We start from the raw sequence: 18367 nt of genomic DNA on the forward strand, positions 1-18367 counted from the left end.
CTGAGTACATAAGCTTCTTACACATTCTTTTGTAAAATATCCCAAGAGCTCCTAGGCGCACTGATGATAGCGCTTTGTAGAAGATATTCCTTCCTTTGATGGCCTTGTTCTTCAGACTAAGATCACTAGCAGATGTGTAAAGTGGCATGCATTTAATTAAACTAATGAAATTACATCTCTTAACACAGACACTGTTAACTCGTGTCCATTTCCACTCTCGCCACATATCCCCAGCCTTCCGAATGCTTGATTTGATACTCTTCATTGAAGAGTTTAAAAACCACATGTGAGTTTTATGTCACATGTGTTAATATGTTTAGGCTTAAAGAATGACCCATGAGAAGATCTCTGAGTAACAGGAAAATTATAGTAGCTGCTGGGTCATGTAGTATCCTCTTTAATTTTCACAAATGTTATGAGGTATGTATTGTTATTTTCCAAGACAAGGAAATTGAAGTAAAGAAAGATTAACTCAATAAATCTTACTGAGGGTCTTCTCTCTGGCAGGCATTGTGTGATTTGGTTGTTAAGTAATTTTCTCACACAGCTAGACTCATACATTCACCCTAAAACTCAGGTCTGTGTGATTTCAAAGCCCAGCTGATGATTAAAAGCTGGTAATTACCAAGGCATGATGCTACATATCCTGAAGGCCACTGAAAAACGAGGAAGCCCAACATGTGAAACACAGTTAAACATAACTATCCTTTATCTTGCAAGTCCAAAAGGTTTTTCTTCTCAACTGATCATCCTCTGTCATTCTGGGGCAATTACATAAGAAATCAAGTTTTAAAAATGAGGTTGGCTTCACATGAATGATGAAACAGATGGGTTGCAGTTTACATTTATACTAGTTTCACACAGATCAAACAAACATTGATTAAATAATGCTTAACTGTCTTTGTGCAACACATACTCATCTATCAATATCTACCTGTCTGACCAAACTTTTAACAATACACAGCATAGGTCATTATTTTGGAACTTGTCAGAAAGTCGAGAGCAGTAAACTCAGTAAGGAATAACAACTACTGAAAGTAGGTGAGGTATAAGATAATCTTTTCTACTGTGAAAAAATAAAAGTGGTTGAGGAAAATCAAATTTCAATTGTCCATGTTAATGAGGCAAAGGTATCATGGATGAATAAGAGCTTAATTCTCAAAACACACTTAAAAAAAGATTTATTCATTTATTTGTGTGTGTGTGTATGAGAGAAAGAGAGAGATGGAGAGAGAGAGAAAGAGAGAGAGAGGAAAATAGCATGCATTAGCAGGAGGGGCAGGGAGAGAGAACCTCAAGCAGATGCCTTGCTGAGCACAGAGCCTAAAGAGGGGCTTGATCTCACAATCCTGAGATTATGACCTAAGCCTAAACCAAGACTCAGATGCTTAACCAACTTCTTCTGTGTTTTCATGTTTTTGTTGTTGTTGTTTTTAGTTTTGTTTTTTGTGCAGGTGCTGGTGCAGTCGTTTTGCCTCTTTGTGTTCTGGTATCTCTTGCTGAGATCCTCTTAAGGAAGAATAAAATGGTCAACGTAGAGAAAGAAGAACGCAGGTCTGGAGAAGTTGAGTTCCACTCTAATCTCATATTTTTGGCCAACCCAACATGACCATGCATCTTCCTACTATCAAGTTGAGCTGACACCACCCAAACATTATTCAAAACTATTTGAAATAAGCACCCTTGTTCCTAGTAGATTCAATTTCTTTCTACTGTTGGCTTTTGGTTTTCCTCAGCCTGAGTCTCAGATATCTCTTCTCATCCTTTCAACTATATATATCCAAACAACTTTTGGTAAGATATCCCCTTCCCAGAACTCAATCCCAAATTCTATCCTCACAAGCTAGAATCCTGTTTTCTGTAGCTGCCCTGAAGGAAAGTTTTCAAGTTAGAAATAAAGCAAGCTAGATGTATTCAACCCAAATTTGATTAATAGACTTTTTAAAAATAAGCTATATGGCATTTGTACTTTGCATTGTCACAGAATTCATAAACAAGAATACTACTTCCTTATGTTTTCTTCCGTTTCAACAAGGTCCTTGAATGTACTGGATAAAGAGTATGTAGCACCTAAACATTCCAGAAATATCAAACTATGTTACTTTGTTTTCCTATCTGCACAGGGGGCACGTGACACACTCCCCCTCCAACCTCAATACCTGCCACTTAATCATTCTAATTTTAATAGATCTTCAACTCAATGGCTTTGTCTTACTGAGAATGTGACCACAGAAAAAACTCCCTGTAATTTAAAGAAGAACAGGAAAATATTGAGTAGTCAGCTGCTAATATTAAATACTTTTCATTTACGTATCTTTAACTTGATGGTCTGAAAATTCTAATTTTTTAACCAACTAGAACTTTGTCTTAAAATAGTTAAGTGTAAAAAATAGGATATATTTAGAGAGCTTATTTTTTTCTATTTACCTAATTTTTCCACACACACACACACACACACACACACATAATGTACTTATAATTCTGCACCATATTCTTGATAAAATGCCAGATTTAAAATAAATATTTAGGGGATGACTGGGTGGCTCAGTCAGCTGAGCAGCTGCCTTCGGTTCAGGTCATGATCCCAGCATCCTGGAATCGAGTCCCACATCAGGCTCCTTGTTCCGCAGGGAGCCTGCTTCTCCTTCTGCCTCTGCCTGCCACTCTGCCTGCCTGTGCTCTCTCTATCTCTCTGACAAAAAAATAAATAAAATATTTTAAAAAATAAATAAAATAAAATATATATTTATATCCAATAGTTAACAATAAAACATATCATATCTACTGTTTTCTTTGTGCTTCACATATGTTGACTAATTTTATCTTCACAAAGAAGTACCATTATTATCACCATTATTATCACCATTCTCCAAGTGAGGAAGTTGAGATGCAGAGAAGTTAAAAAACTTTCTCAGGGTCAAACAACTGGTAAGCTCTGTTGGGGGCCCGGGCATTCTGGACTGCAGTCTGGATGCCTGGATGCCATATTGTGCTTTTTCTCTGGCCAAGCTTGAGAAGATTTCTTGATTGTTTTACATAGGTCTTTTCATTATTCTCTTGAAACACGAGAGGTTTGGAAACAAAAATCTCTTGGTGCTTCTAATTTATACTTAAAATTTTAAACTCAAAACAAGGGAGTGCTCGTGAATTTGCACATCACACTACAGTCACTGTGTAAAATTACATCCAGTGACTGAACTTTCTGGTAAAGCTAAAGCCATCAACTTAAAGCAAAGTCCTTTCAATATGGATCTGCAAAATTTCAACTTCTCTACCAAGAAGAAAAATATAATTCATATGTGCAAACTCCCTATAGTACTAGTTGTTCTGTGTCCCATTTCTCCTCACTTTACTAAGAGAAAAAGCTCAAACTATTCCCTTTAAAAACTCATCAAAGAGAAACCACAAAAAAGCTGTATCCTGTTTTTGTGTGTTTTAAAACAACTAACCAAAATTTAATTATATAGAAGGAATAGACCAGCTACTTGACTAGGCAAACTATGGGTCAGACTAACCATCCTTTTTACTGGGAATTGAACTTTTGATGACCTTAACCTCCAGAGAAACACTATCGTTCCACAGAGTTCCTAATGAGTAGGCTCATTTACTCCTTAGTGTGGTTTGCACCCACATACTTTCAAACCCTTTTTGAGGTTTAGAAAAGCAGTTTGCCATTGACCGTATTTCTGCAATGAAGCCTTTTAAAATTCTCATTTATTCATATTCTTTCACTCCAAAATTGAAAATGGTAAATTAATATGTATCCATTTGAAAAAGACCCACGTTTGCATAGTTGAGAAGGGCTATATTTTGCACAATTAGCAAAGGCCTGCAATTGGCATAATGAGTACTTTCTTCAAAGAGAAGAACATGCCTTTAGTTGAATCCAATGATGCTTTCAGAAGTAGAATGTGAGGAAGGAGTGGAAAGTAGGATCATGAGCAAAGTTTGGAGGTCAGAGCCTGAGTCCCAGGTGCTAGTTTTCTCTTTGCCCATGGTTAGCTTTGGCACTCTGATTGCTCTGTTCCTTTTTTTCTGTTAATGTCTTCCCAGTGTCAGGTTGGTCCCCTCATCTTCTCTCTTCTCCTTTACCAAATTAGTTACCAAAACTTCCCAAGTCTTTCTCTATAAAAGTATCTCTGGTCTAGGCCATGATTAGAATCTGAAGGACTGAAATAGGGACCTTTCAAGACTCTCAGTGTTAACTAATGAATACATACAGGAGTTCTCCATATTTAAGTGGAAAGATGAACTATTTATAAATGTACAACCCTTGCAAAGGCATTAAGGTATTTCAATCAGGTATTTTTATATACAATATTTTTTTTTCTTCAAGTAAGTGATAAAATTATATCACCTTACTATTGTCTAGTGGTTTGATTTGCAACCCCAATTATAACATATTATGTAACAAATAGTTATAGAAAAGTATCTGAAGTAATGATTTATTTACATTAGAATTGATATGTAGAGAAGCAAAAAAGACTCTATAGTCACTGTAAACCAGTCAACCATATGAGATGAGTAAATATCTGAGGCAACCAGTTGATGAACATTTTTTTTTTCCTAAATGATATCTTAGCACTAAGAATGAGTTAGTTTATCTCTTTGAGAATTCCATTTACTCCCAGAAGTATAGTTAACTTTGTCCTAATTTAAATGACAAAAAACAATAATGCAACAACAGCAACAAATACTAGATTCTTTTTTAATTCAGTAGGACAATGCTATGTGATCTCTGGAATGCAGAGAAGCTATTTTACTACTTTCTATGTGTGACTAGAAAAAAACTATTTTTGACAGATCTTTTCAAAGGAGAGTTCAGAAGAGAACATACAACTTTGAGATCTGAAGATTTAAAAGGCCAGATTTTTTATTAAACTCTCCTTTTTAACGTGCCTCAACATTTTCCTAGATAGTACTGAATGTAGAAAAGAAAAATTTCTAGTTCCCAAAGGCAATGTTCTAGAAGAATGATGGAAGTGATAACTTGAATCCCAATGTTTCAGTTTTTTGCTATTTATCTCCTCTATTGAATTAAAGTACATAATAAGAAAGTGATATATAGAATTATAGCTGATGTTCCTGAAGACTAGAGCTTCATAGATAATCATTATAACAAATATAATTCACAGACTAGGATTTCTGATGTTATTTGGTAAAGCAAAAAGAATTAAAAATTTTCCAGACAGTTTGGGGCAAGAAAATGTTATTAAAATTTTATTAAACTGCTCTGATTAAGGAGATAAAGTTGATTGAATTGATAGAAAGTAATTACAGTGTTTATAAAAAGAACTGTGTATAGGTAACAAATAAAATTATCTATTGATTGCAATCTATGCACAGCATTAAGCTGAATAAATTCACAGCAGCACCCTTTCTTTTCTGTGAACAACAGGGCACTAAATTCTGGCTCCAAATTAACAAGATGAATGCATTAATTCCTCACCACTGTGTAAATGCTGCCACGTTTGTATTGATCCAAAAGTATTACGTGAAATAATACATCTAAAACACATGATGCAAAGTTCTTGGTTAAAGAATGGTAGATGTTTTTCTTTTCCTGTCTTCATCCACTGACTTGTGTGAGAACATCCTGATTTAAGACAATCTCAGTGTCCAAGGAATGTCTGCTTTCTCCCTGATGCTAAGTGAATTGATTTCCTTTGACAATGAAGCATAAAACTGACACAATTGTCAGTTAATTTAGGCAAGGAAATACACTTCTGCCTTGCCACTTGTTATGTAACAATATGTTCATCTATTATAGTTTGGAAACTGATCTGCTTTTCTGGGGTAGAGAACAACCACCACCACCACCACCACCACCATCACCACTACCAGAACACAAATAACCACATGTATTTCTTTGTTTTCTGTTTCATTTGAGACCTGACCATTCAGAAATACAGTGAAAAAGTAGATTCAAAAGCAAAACTAACTGAGGTCCCTGGGTGGTACATTCGGTTAAGCATCTGACTCTTGGTTTCAGCTAAGGTCCTGATCTCAGGGTCATGAGACTGAGCCCTGTGTAGAGCTCTGTTCTCAGTGTGGAGTCTGCTTGAGATCCTCTCTCCCTCTGCCCCTCCTTCCATGTTCTAGTTCTCTCTTTCTAAAATAAATAAATAAATATTTCTAAAAAATTTTGTAAAAATATATGTGAATGAAAAGAGTGGTTTTGTGATTGTTTATGCCTTCTACTATAGTAGCATTTCATAAATAGCAATATAAGGAAAATAAGATAAATCATCATTTGATCAGTTGAGTTTTAAGTGATAACATTATTTTTTCTTTATCATCTATACAGATTTAGAATCTAATTTTAAAACACTATTATTTCCCTCATTTTACTGTCCACTATGTATTTTAGGCTTTCAGTATTACCTTGCTGCTATTTAATTAAAATTTTGTTAAAACTGTTTCTTCTCCCAATTTGTTTTCAGATGGGAAAGGAAAAACAGATGAGTTTCCAAACTGAAATATGAATAATTTCCTGTTCAAAGAATAAAAATTTTGCATCTGAAATGAAATGAAAAAAAAAAAAAGCATGACACTTCCTCTAAGTCTTTGATGGAATACAGAAAATCTGAAATAATTACTTAAAAAAATTCCCTACCTCATCCTATCTTCAAATGTATTTAGTATAACTATATGGTTGAAACACACTGAGATTTTACCTGTGTTTTTTGGATACAGTGTATCTTTGGATATGTATACATTATGTAATATATGTATATATACACATTTATATACTAAAAACACCTTGCTGTTAATATCATTAGTCCTTATATGTAAGGACACAGTATAATGTACTAAATATAAGCTTCTAATTAAAGAAGATACACAGATTGATCATTACTATTTATACCCATGGTGTTCAAGTAGCTTAGAAAGTATTTACAACCTAAAGTGTCATGTTTACTTTCTTCTATGTTACATGTTGCAAGCAAACTAGAAAGGCTAGGACAAATTAACACAATGTAGAATTTTAGAGTATATTTTTAAACTAAAAGATTAATATCAGAGATTAATTTGTTTTGTTGAAATGTATATTCATTTTATAATATAAAATTAAACAATTATAGATAAAATGTATTAGAAAAATGTCCATACTTTAATAATTTTATGTACTTGAACTTTGGGGAAAAAAATGGAATCACCTGAAGATATCATTACAAGGACTGTAATTCATCTGATGTTGTACACTCAGTGTTTAGCATACGGTTGATTTAAAAATGTATTTATAGAATGAATGACTGAAAAGCATTATAGGCAGTATATAATGGCAACAGTGACTTTTACCCTAGAACCTTAGAAACAGTTAAATAAGTTTCCCTGATGAACATGTAACTATTAAGTAAACATATATTGGAATAGATCAGAGATATATAAAATATTTTTAAATAGTCAGAATAGCTTCCAGGCTCACACTTGTCTGAAACCTGATTCAAGATAAGAGGCATCTTGGACTTTGGCACATTTGAAATTCTAAGTGAACAGATATTATTATTATTAATATAGCTTTCCATGCTATAATTTCTGACTTTTATATATCTACTCACTATTCTGAAGTATCACATAGGGACTGCTTGCCTGGAAACAATCTTACATACACCATATTACCAAATTTTCTGGACATACCACCTATGTGTGGATAGTTAACCATTTTAATACAGTGGATTTTTCTTTTATTTGGGGAGGTTGTTTGTTTTAACAAATATGCTCCTCAGAAGTCTCAAGTCCATTTGTTGGCCTTTGTGGCAGAGGATGGGACTGTCCTAATCAGATGGAAGGATAAACAGCCAAAGATTCAGCTCTGGCATAAGGTTTACATTAGAAGGGGTAGGAGGTACATTCCAGTTTACCCCCTTGTCCCAGTTTCATTATCAAAGCACCATCTTCCAAAGTGTCCCAATTTGGGCAATACATCATAAGGTTAGAGTAGGCTCTAATTTCCTTGTATCCATATCTATATCTTGGGTCCTAGGTGAGCTTCATGATACAGAGACTTATAACCATCACAGCCAAGTGAGCATATACATGCAGAAAGAGAACAAAAGAAAGACAGACAGATAGTAAGTTCATTTACAAACTCTACCGCATGGACAGGTGGGTGGGGAAAAGTAAAGACAGCAATTTCTGCAGAACAACACCTGTCTCCACTTATCGACTCTGCTGCTGTAAGAGTGGAATAAAGCCAGAATGCAAAAGGTGGTTGGCCTGAAACATTGATTCATCTTGTTCAATGTTTCTATGGAGCTGCACAGAAAAGAGATCAAGGAAGACAGACATATGACTCTCAACACACATTTACCCTGTTCTCTATGAAACTAACAATTTAGCCTATTCAAATTATATATATATTTTTTCTTTTCTGGGGCAGGGTGGAGACTGGAAAGAATGTGGTGGTGCAGAAACTGGTTGGATGTGTGTTCTGTTGTGGAGGAAAAGAGCAAAATTAAAGAACTGAACTTATGCAGTGATAATTCTATGGAAAAAATCTTTAATCTTTTGTCTAATAAACATTTTATATTTTAAAATTATTACTGAAATATTAGGTAAAATCATGCTATAATTTCTTTCCTTTTTAAAATTTTTTAACACTCTGGAAATGGAACCATACACTTATTCTGTTGCTTGAGTATTACACAATTCAATCAGCAAACATGTCTTAAGTATAACAAGTTCTAAAGGATTAGAAAATATATTAACATATCTTTTAAAACTGTAACTAAATTAACATCTCTAAAAAAAGCTAGGTCAGCAAGAGGAAAAAATAACTCATAGACACACAGAAAAGGGAGGCTCAGAAAGGCAATGAACATGACTACTTGCTCCTCTCTTAGATAAGACAGCATCCAGTCATCACAGCTGGAAGACATGGCCACTGACATCACACACCTATGAAAGTGGGGTCTTTGGGACCCATTGCCTCTCATATTTACAAAGGTATGGATCAGGTCCTGGAGTAAAATGATTATATCAAGGTACTTTCATGGTCTGGAGGTCTGGCCTGTGATCTCTTTGCCTTCCCCAACTGACTCAGCTTCACCCACCATGAACATTCTTCAAATTCATCATCTCCTAGAATTAGACTCTGGCCATTCTGTCAGGCACTAAACTTTGCCTAAAAGCTTTGAAAGTGAAAGACATGTCTTTCCTGAACAAATGTTTGGAGCAGTCACTACAGAACCATGACAACAGTGGGGGAAAGAAAGGAAATAACCTATTATTACAGGACACTGCTTAAACAACTTGGAGTATGACAAACCTATGAAGCTATTGATACTGTGTACCTACTGACATAAAGACATCTACTTTTACTGTTAAAAAGAAATTAAAAAGACATTATTAAAATATAAACATATTTATATATATATGAATATATATACACATACATATGTATAGAAACCTAGAATATCATATATCAATGCTATCAGCATTTATGTCTGAGATGCATAGACTGAAAATGTTAAATTAATTAAACAAGAATGCTATTAGACGGAGGGGGCTCTAATGCTGTGGTGGCCTCTGGAAGCAAACCAAAATCTAAGCCTGTAAATGCTTCAAGATTACAAAATCAAAACAACCAGTCATAAACAACCGACAGAGCTTTAAGCTACAGCCAATCAACAATTTCCCTTCTTTACTTCCACACTTACTTTATATGAGTTTTTGCCCTGCTCCTGTTAGTAGACCGCTCCTAAACACTTCTGGTTTGGTGTTGCCCAATCTGCATCTGAATCAATTTTTGCTCAAATAAACTCTTAAAATATTTAACATGGCTTGGTTTATCTTTTTTTTTTTAAGATTTTATTTTTTTTTTTTAAGTAATCTCTATACCCAATGTGGAGCTCAAACTTACAACCCTGAGACCAAGAGTCATATGCTCTACCAACCGAGCTACCCAGGTGCCCCTCAGTTTATCTTCTAACAATAATTATTTTAATAGTTTGTACTTGTTATCTGTGTTCTTTAATTTTTCAATTTGTGAATATTGTACTACTTTCCAAAAATGAGGGCAAACGGGAGCTGCAGGACACTTCCCATCTGCACATTTGACTTCTTGTCATGTTAGATGCAGAGGACACAGATTATAGGATCCAACACTTTGGAGGGCAGTTTGTGAAATCCATGTCAAGGTCTGCAACTGGCTTCTCTGGCCATCTAGAGACAAAGCTCAGTGTAGATTTATGACCAGGAAAATATATTGAAAGAGCCAATGCTAAATTAGATTGTCTCCCTCTAACCTTATCAAAGAATGGTACTGAGAAGTAATCAGGTTAAATTACTTCTGATTTTGATGATAATGATGATGATAATGATGAGTCTCATGTACAGTGATCCTTAAAACAAATTTAGGTGGATACTCTTGTCTACATACTAGAAACACAGAAACTTAGGCCTAGAAGAGTTAAAACACTTCCCACCAATCATGCTAGTAGTCCATTAAAGCTGTGGAACTGGGATGTGAGTCCAGAGCTCTCTGACTTTGGACTCTGAGTTCTTAACTACTATACTCTAACACATGTATATTAAATTACAACTTTACATTTACTTTCGTAAAGTTCAATTCCTTACTTCAAAACTCTGAACAGAAAGGAAAATAGATTAAAGACCAGATGTCTGTCAGTTTGGCTTAATGATACATTAATCCCAAAGTACTTTCCACTTCCAATTTTTTTTTCTTTTAATGAAAACCAGCCATAACTTTCTTATAGTTAGATTTGAACATACTTCATATTAAAAAAAAAAAAAAGTGGGATCTTAAGTATCATCCTTACCCTATATAATCGGGAACAATTAGGACAGGGATTTCAATCTCTCTCATTTCCACCCTCATTACCATACCAACTTTCCTACCCCCACTCAACCCCCAAAATTTTGCAGGAAGAGAGAAAACTGATATGCCTTCATTTCTTGGAACTGAATAGCCACAACAGAGCAAAGGGTAGAGTAGTATTGACGGAAACCACTGAGAATGGTGAGAGACCAATAACTCACGAATAACAAGTCTGCACTAACAGTTTTAATGACTATCCTAATGGTTTAATGGATGGCACTTTAATAGGATTTCTAGTACAATCCTTCTGAAAGCGTGTCTTCGATAAATCTGTCATTAACAAAGAGCTGAATTGCTTCACCACATAACTATAGTTTACTGAATCTGAACATAACAAAATGATGGCAGGTGGTCTCAAGTATTCTGTTCACTATTATGAGAGAGACAGTTACATGCTCAAAATGTATGTTGCCAGTGAAAGAGTCATATTTATACTTAAAGGATACAGTAGGTATGTACAAAATACAACAGGAAGCTCACAATAATCAGTTTATGTGCACAAAGACAAAAGTAGAAACAACCGTAATCCAAACACATAGGAGTTGGTAAACACTGAAACTTGAAAGACTCACAGAGTTCTCTTCAAAATAACTCATCAAATTTTGGGTGTAATGAGATTTGGAATGTCCATAGCACTTTCTACATTTGTCTCATATTCATTTATGTTGTCTCATTTCCTCTACTAACTTAAAGTTCTCTAAAATCAGAACTTGCCGTATTGTGTTCTTCTGTGTGCACACCTCCTCAACATAAATGTTGAGCTGCCTAGTCAGTCTTAGCAAATATTCCTAAATTCAAGCTGTTGGCTCCCCACCTCTTTTTAAAAAGATTATGTATTTATTTATTTAGAGAAAGAGCAAGAGGAGGGGGAAGGGCAGAGGGAGAGGAGACAGAGAATCTCAAGCAGACTCCAAGCTGAGCACGGAGTCTAACATGGGGCTTGATCTCATGACACTGAGATCATGACCTGAGCTGAAATTAAGAATCAATGCTTAGTCAAGTAAGCCACCCAGGTGTTTCCCCATGGCTCCTTTTTAATCTGTCCAAGTCAGAGGGTCTCAATTTTTACTTTTTCACACTGGAATACCTCATGTCTGGAGAGAACATTCTTATCCTTTCTGTTTTCCTAAATCCTAGCTTTCTTTCAAGGTTCAGCTTAAATTATACTGTTCTAATGCATGCCGACCTAGAGACCTCTCCCACACTTTCAAGTGCACCCCCTACGGCTGGGCATAGTGTAGAACATCCCTTTCCCAGCGAACTTTAAGCCTTGTAACATTTTCTCATTTAAAGTTATTTAAAGTAATTATAACTTTTCATTTGATAATTTCTTAATTCCCCAACCATAATGTAAGTTCCTGAATAAAATACAGTCTACTATGTATCTTTGTAGCCTATAAAACTGTGGTCCCAGTCCAGGTGCAAGTAACATATAGAGATATTATTTTAATAATTTCAGATTTCTGTCTCATTTTCCATGAACGTCTTTTGAAATTGGGAAACTCACTTCTTCTGTAATTATAGTTTCACCCCTGATTAATAATGCTAAATCTTAAAATATAAACAAAATTTTGAACTTGATGGTAACAGAGTAATGCATTCTTCAGATTATCTTCCCTAATAATGCTATAAATTCATTGGCTTTACTGCAATTTATATTGATTATCAAGACTATTGAAAATAACTCAGTGCTAACCTATAGTTCATTAAGGTTTCACAAATTGAATAAGGCCTAGAGTATGTTAGAGGAATAAAAATATCCCTTCTCGAGCCAAAGTTGGACAATTTTAAATCGGTATATCCTTAGTAGGGGGCTCTGTATATGTCTATTTATAAGTAATGCTATATAAAAAGGACTCTTTTTTCAAAATTGAAAATATTATCAATCAAGTCATCCAATAAAAGTAAAATAAATGGAATTTTATACCAGAAAATAAATATAATTATATTTGTGTTTATTTTCTTTCATATATCTTTTGTTTATTAAAGATAATCATTAGATTATAGTTCGGATACTCCTTATATAGCATAAATCTTATTTATTCCAATTTGGGGGTATACTTCAATAATTTAATGAGATAGCAAAGAAAATACAAAGAGGCCAAACCATCTTATAAAGAGCGATATGGGTAAAGTAACAAATATAAAAATGTGTTCTAACAGACAAACTTCTTTAATCAATATAGATATTAAAATACAAGTAGATACCTTAACCAACAATTTATAATAAGGGAAGAACAGACAGAAAGAGATCTGTGTGATATTTAAAGAGCTCATATTTCCTTCTGGAGTTACAGATTTCATCCAGATAGAAAATTTTGTTTGAAGTCATTTTTTTTAGTGTTCAATGATTCATTAGTTGAAATTATGACACAAAATATTATGCTTAATAACTGCTCACTCCCACAGCTTAGTTATACATTCAGAAGTTTTGCCACACGGAGAAAGACAACTCTCACATGATCTCCCTGATGTGAGGAAGTGGTGATGCAACATGGGGGCTTAAGTGGGTAGGAGAAGAATAAATGAAACAAGATGGGATTGGGAGGGAGACAAACCATAAGTGACTCTTAATCTCACAAAACAAACTGAGGGTTGCTGGGGGGAGGGAGTTGGGAGAAGGGGTATGGGGTTATGGACATTGGGGAGGGTATGTGCTTTGGTGAGTGCTGATTCACAGACCTGTACCCCTGGGGATAAAAATACATGTTTATTACATGTTTATAAAAAATAAAAAATTTTTTAAAAAAAGAAGTTTTGCCACAGAAACACAATAAAGAACAATGTTGTTCCCTTAATCTTAACATACGTTCAGGTAATGCAATATGAGAAAGAAAAATACGAGTCTTCTTTAAAATGAGTCCAAAAACCTGGTAAGTTTTGAGGATTTCTTTTTATGTCCAAGAAATTAGCAAATTTAGACTTTGAAGGACAGATTTTAGATAGCTTCTAGCACTCTAATTAGGCTTCTAAATCACTGAATTTATTGAATATTAGAAAACCAAAAAAAATCCCATCATGGTGAATATAACAAACACAGACTAAAATCCAAGCTGAATTACACTGGGGTAAAACTTACAGCTTCATGTTTTGGGGATCTTTATCAAAATCTAGTTTGGGAGCTTTGGCCTAATGTTTAGTTCCTTCAAAACTGAAGGAAATTTTAGGCTCAGAATCTAAGAGCAACAATTATATATTATTCATCTTTGTAGCCTCCAAAGCCTAGCAAAGTACCTGGCCCATAATAACTCGGTGAAAGTTTGTTGTATGAGATGAACAGAATGCAAAGCTGGAAAAGAAAAGAGATCTCCAAAGAAGTAGACATTCATGTTCTTGGAACATTTTTTAGAAATAGCCAATTTTTAGAATTGCCTTCCGTTGTATTCACAGGGATATTTGGAAGAAATGAGCATCTTTGCCTCACAGAGTTTATTGGTTTATTCTCTAATGAAAATTATAATCTTTGGTCTGTGGCTTCACAATTTGTTGCTGAGGAATGATTATAGATCAAAAACAAAAGGATTACAACTCTTTTCTTTCTTTTTTTTTTTTTTAAAGATTTTTTAATTTATTTATTTGACAGAGAAAGATCACAAGTAGGCAGAGAGGCAGGCAGAGAGAGAGAGAGGAGGAAGCAGACTCCCTGCCGAGCAGAGAGCCCAATGCGGGACTCGATCCCAGGACCCTGAGATCATGACCTGAGCCGAAGGCAGCGGCTTAACCCACTGAGCCACCCAGGCGCCCCTACAACTCTTTTCAAGAGGAAATGAGTAGCAAGAGCAGATGAAGTCTTGAGGAAACAAAGAAAATATTTTAATGATAAAACTGCAGAGAGATAAATAGTGAAACTATTAGTCTTTGTAAAAGTTGCTAAATTTTTAGCATTGAGGAAAGGTGATTTTTCTTCCTCTTAGAGTTGACTCTGATATATGAATACTCCAGATCATTTTTCTTCATAGACTATGAGTAGAGGAAAAGTGAGTTCTGCAACCAGCATTCTTCCACTCCTTCAATTCAGTCAGGGCAGTGAATGGCTTCCTCATCTGTGCACAGAATCCTTGTCAGGAAGCTTGATCTCCTGCACTGTTCTAATGATATACTGTCCAAGGGAGACCCACCAAGGAAACTCAAAGGTGGATTCCCTACCTAGATGGAGAACCACTGCCCATCCAACTGTCACTTCCATGTGCCCATAGTACCTCTCTTCCCACAGGATCTCTGCTGAAGTTCAGTAATATTATAACCTATTGAAGCACCTTTATTCATAGGTTGATAAATTGTGTCCATTTTGATATCATGTTACACTTGGGAAGAGTGAGCTGCAAAAAGCAAACCAGGTTCCTGCTTCATTTTTGAAACATTCCCACATTCATTTAAGAAGTTACCATGCTAGTCAAAAGGATACCCCAATAAAAATGATACATTCCTTGCCCTGAAGAAGCTTTCATTATTATAGGGGAAGATTCACAAGTAAAACAATGAAGACTGCAATCCTTTGTAGTATCAGGCACTCAGGTATAGCAAAAAGCAAATAAAATCCGCCCCATAGTGATAGGCAACTGTCTCATCTTAATTCTGGCCTTCCACGCTCAAGCTACCCTTCTGTTTGAAGACTTCTGTCTTCAAACAACTCCCTAGTGTCATTGGTTCCCTCCATCAGTTGTTTAAGAACAATGCAAACAAAAGAAATATAAATCTTCACCAAAAAGGGGGTGTCCTTGAAGCTTTATAAAATACCCATTTAATATTCAAATACAAAGTAAATCCACTGAATTGTACATTTTAAGATAGTGAATTTTATAATATATGAATTGTATCTTAATAAAATGATAAGGAAAACACAGGGGAAAATATCACATAAATTTATTTTTTGTTAAGAACCACTGTTCCTTTCAATAAATAGAAATCACCTTTTATCAAATAATTGATAGCCACCTAAATTTCTAGTACTGTTTTTGATTTGGGTACTCATATAGGAAACAAAGCTTCTTTGATGTTTCTAAATAACCTAAGTTTAATCTGTATGACTATAGCTTTATTTACAGAAAACTTCCCCCTTTATTCATCAGTTTGTTTTTGTCTAGGAAGTCTACCTAAGAAAAATCAGCTTTTGCATAACGTTAGATGCAAAACTGGTTAGATGATTTCAGCCACATCTCATTCAGCCATATCACTTATTTTTTCCCAGGAAAAAAAAAGGGGGCAAAAAAAGAGGGGTGGACTAGATTCAAAGATTTTAGGAATCCTCAAATATAATTCCACAGTGGAAACTTTATGAAAGGGAATTCAAACCTCTGAAACTTTGGGACAGTTTTCTTTCTTTTTTTTTTTCCCCTTTTGTAAGATAATGGGAGAATCCGTGAGCTGTGACAGAGAGGATCAATATGAAAGGAATAGAAAAGAACAAAAAAGGAAATCAATGCCCAGTTGCACAGCAACACCCACCAACTCCAATACCTAGGCTGAAAATTTTTATTCTCCTCATGTCTCAACTGATGACAAGGAGGTCAATTAATTACCACGGGGGGTGGGGGGGACCAGACTGAGTTCTCCTACCTTTGCTAATGCAGCACCCTAACTGCTCTTAATACAAAGGGAGGCAGCATTTCACTGTTCGCTAACCATCTTAATTACGGTTTCTCAATCACTTCAGCCACGTCTGCACTCCCGACTTATAGAACACCAACAGAAGAGATTGGACTTAAGCTTGTGAGGAGTGGGTAGAGGCATTACCACCATGAGAAAACAAAAAGGGAAACTGGGCTTCAGAACCTCATCTTTATAATCTGTACTTTCAGTTGTGTTTTGTAGTAATCAGCGAATCAGAATTCCAGGCTTAGACAAATAGAGAATCTAAAAAGGTTACCTAGTGCGATCATCCATCTGAAGCCAAACTTCTGCCTTGTCAATCTAGCTTATTATATGCTAGTTGGCATACTGTTCAATTTCACAGAAATCAAAGCTAGAGCTAAAGAAACCAAAACCAAAACCAAACAAACAAACAAAAACAACAACAATGCACCCTGAAACTAATGGAAAGAAATGTAAGTAGGCAAAGTGTTTTTATAACTCTTCCATCTTGAAATATGGCAAACTTCGGATTGTGAAGTTAACATTCTATCTTCTCAAATCATTTAGCAGCTTTTATATGAAATTAAATTGTAGAAACTTAAAACAGGATTTTGCACAGATGAAAGATGTTTTTAAAAATCTTTAGGCAAAATGACACTTTATATAGGTTTAATATATTCACAAAGTTTATCGTAGTGAACAAGTTTTCCTTTCATCATGCATGGGTCTTATCTAAATTAAGTCGAAATTTGGTGATATGTAGAGAAGAGGGCATTTTGTCAATGTAAGTCTTCACTTCTTTTAATAGTCAGGTTAAAACAAGTAAGTAGACTCTGGTCTATAGTTTAAAATGTCAAGACAAGAACAAGTCAATATTAACAACTCTCTCAGAGAGTTAAAACTGGGTCTTTATATCTTCTAATCCTTCCAACATTTGCTTCTGCTTTCTTTCCACTTTATTTACCCAGGGAATTGGTCAAGATCAGAAAACAAATGCTGTCACCATTATGTAGGAAAATTTATAGAGTCAACTTGGTGAACTGATGATTTCTAGTCCATTAGAGTACATTGCTGGTTTTTGTTGTTGTTTTCAGGTATAAACTATAATCTTACATCATTTTTAAACTTGCTAATTTAAAAAAACAATCAAATAAAAAAGAACATAAGGGGGAAACTGGTTATAAAGTTTCTTACCCAAAGGAAACCAAGTCCTTTTTTGTTGTTCAAAAATGTTCATGATATTGAAAAACAAAAATAAAATTATATCAATCAGAAATTTGGGCTAATGGAGCACCTGGGTGGCTCAGTGGTGTAAAGCCTCTGCCTTCAGCTCAGGTCATGATCCCAGGGTCCTGGGATCAAACCCCACATCACGCTCTCTGCTTAGCAGGGAGCCTGATTCCTCCTCTCTCTCTCTCTGCCTGCCTTTCTGCCTACTTGTGTTCTCTGTCTGTCAAATAAATAAAATCTTAAAAAAAAAAGAAGAAGAAATTTAGGTTCATAGGTCTTATTTGGGACCAGAAAATACTCATGAATATTATGCAACCATTTTAGTGGATAATGACATAAAATGTCTTATTTTAAGACCATAATGAAAATGGTTGTGGGAAGAAACACCAAAGGTAACTATTTATAGTGGTCAGAACATAACTCTGAAATGAAGCCATGTGGGTTCATATCCCCATGCTGCCACTTACCAGTGTATGGCCTTGGACAAGTTACTTAACTTCCTTGAGTTTCAGTTCAGTCCCTTCTCTTGTAACACAGGGATACTAATAGTACCTACTTGGCAGAACTGAATGAGTTAATATATGTACCATGTTGCAAAGAGTGTCTGCCATATGGTAAGTGCTATACACATTTGCTATCATTATTATTGCTGCAAAGCTCTTTCTAGACTGTGAAGCCCTAGGTAACATTATTACCATAATATTAAAATGTTATGTAGTTTAA

The 18367-nt window shown here is 35.0% G+C and overlaps 1 protein-coding gene across 15 annotated transcripts in view; it reads right to left on the reverse strand.

The window, feature by feature from the left end:
* The window catches only part of PTPRD (protein tyrosine phosphatase receptor type D), a 194094-nt gene that overhangs the window by 78901 nt on the left and 96826 nt on the right, over positions 1-18367 (reverse strand). The gene's annotated exons all lie outside the window — the stretch shown is intronic.

This window comes from Mustela nivalis (assembly GCF_964662115.1).
Source record: "Mustela nivalis genome assembly, chromosome: 13".
In the NCBI taxonomy this organism is placed as follows: domain Eukaryota; kingdom Metazoa; phylum Chordata; class Mammalia; order Carnivora; family Mustelidae; genus Mustela; species Mustela nivalis.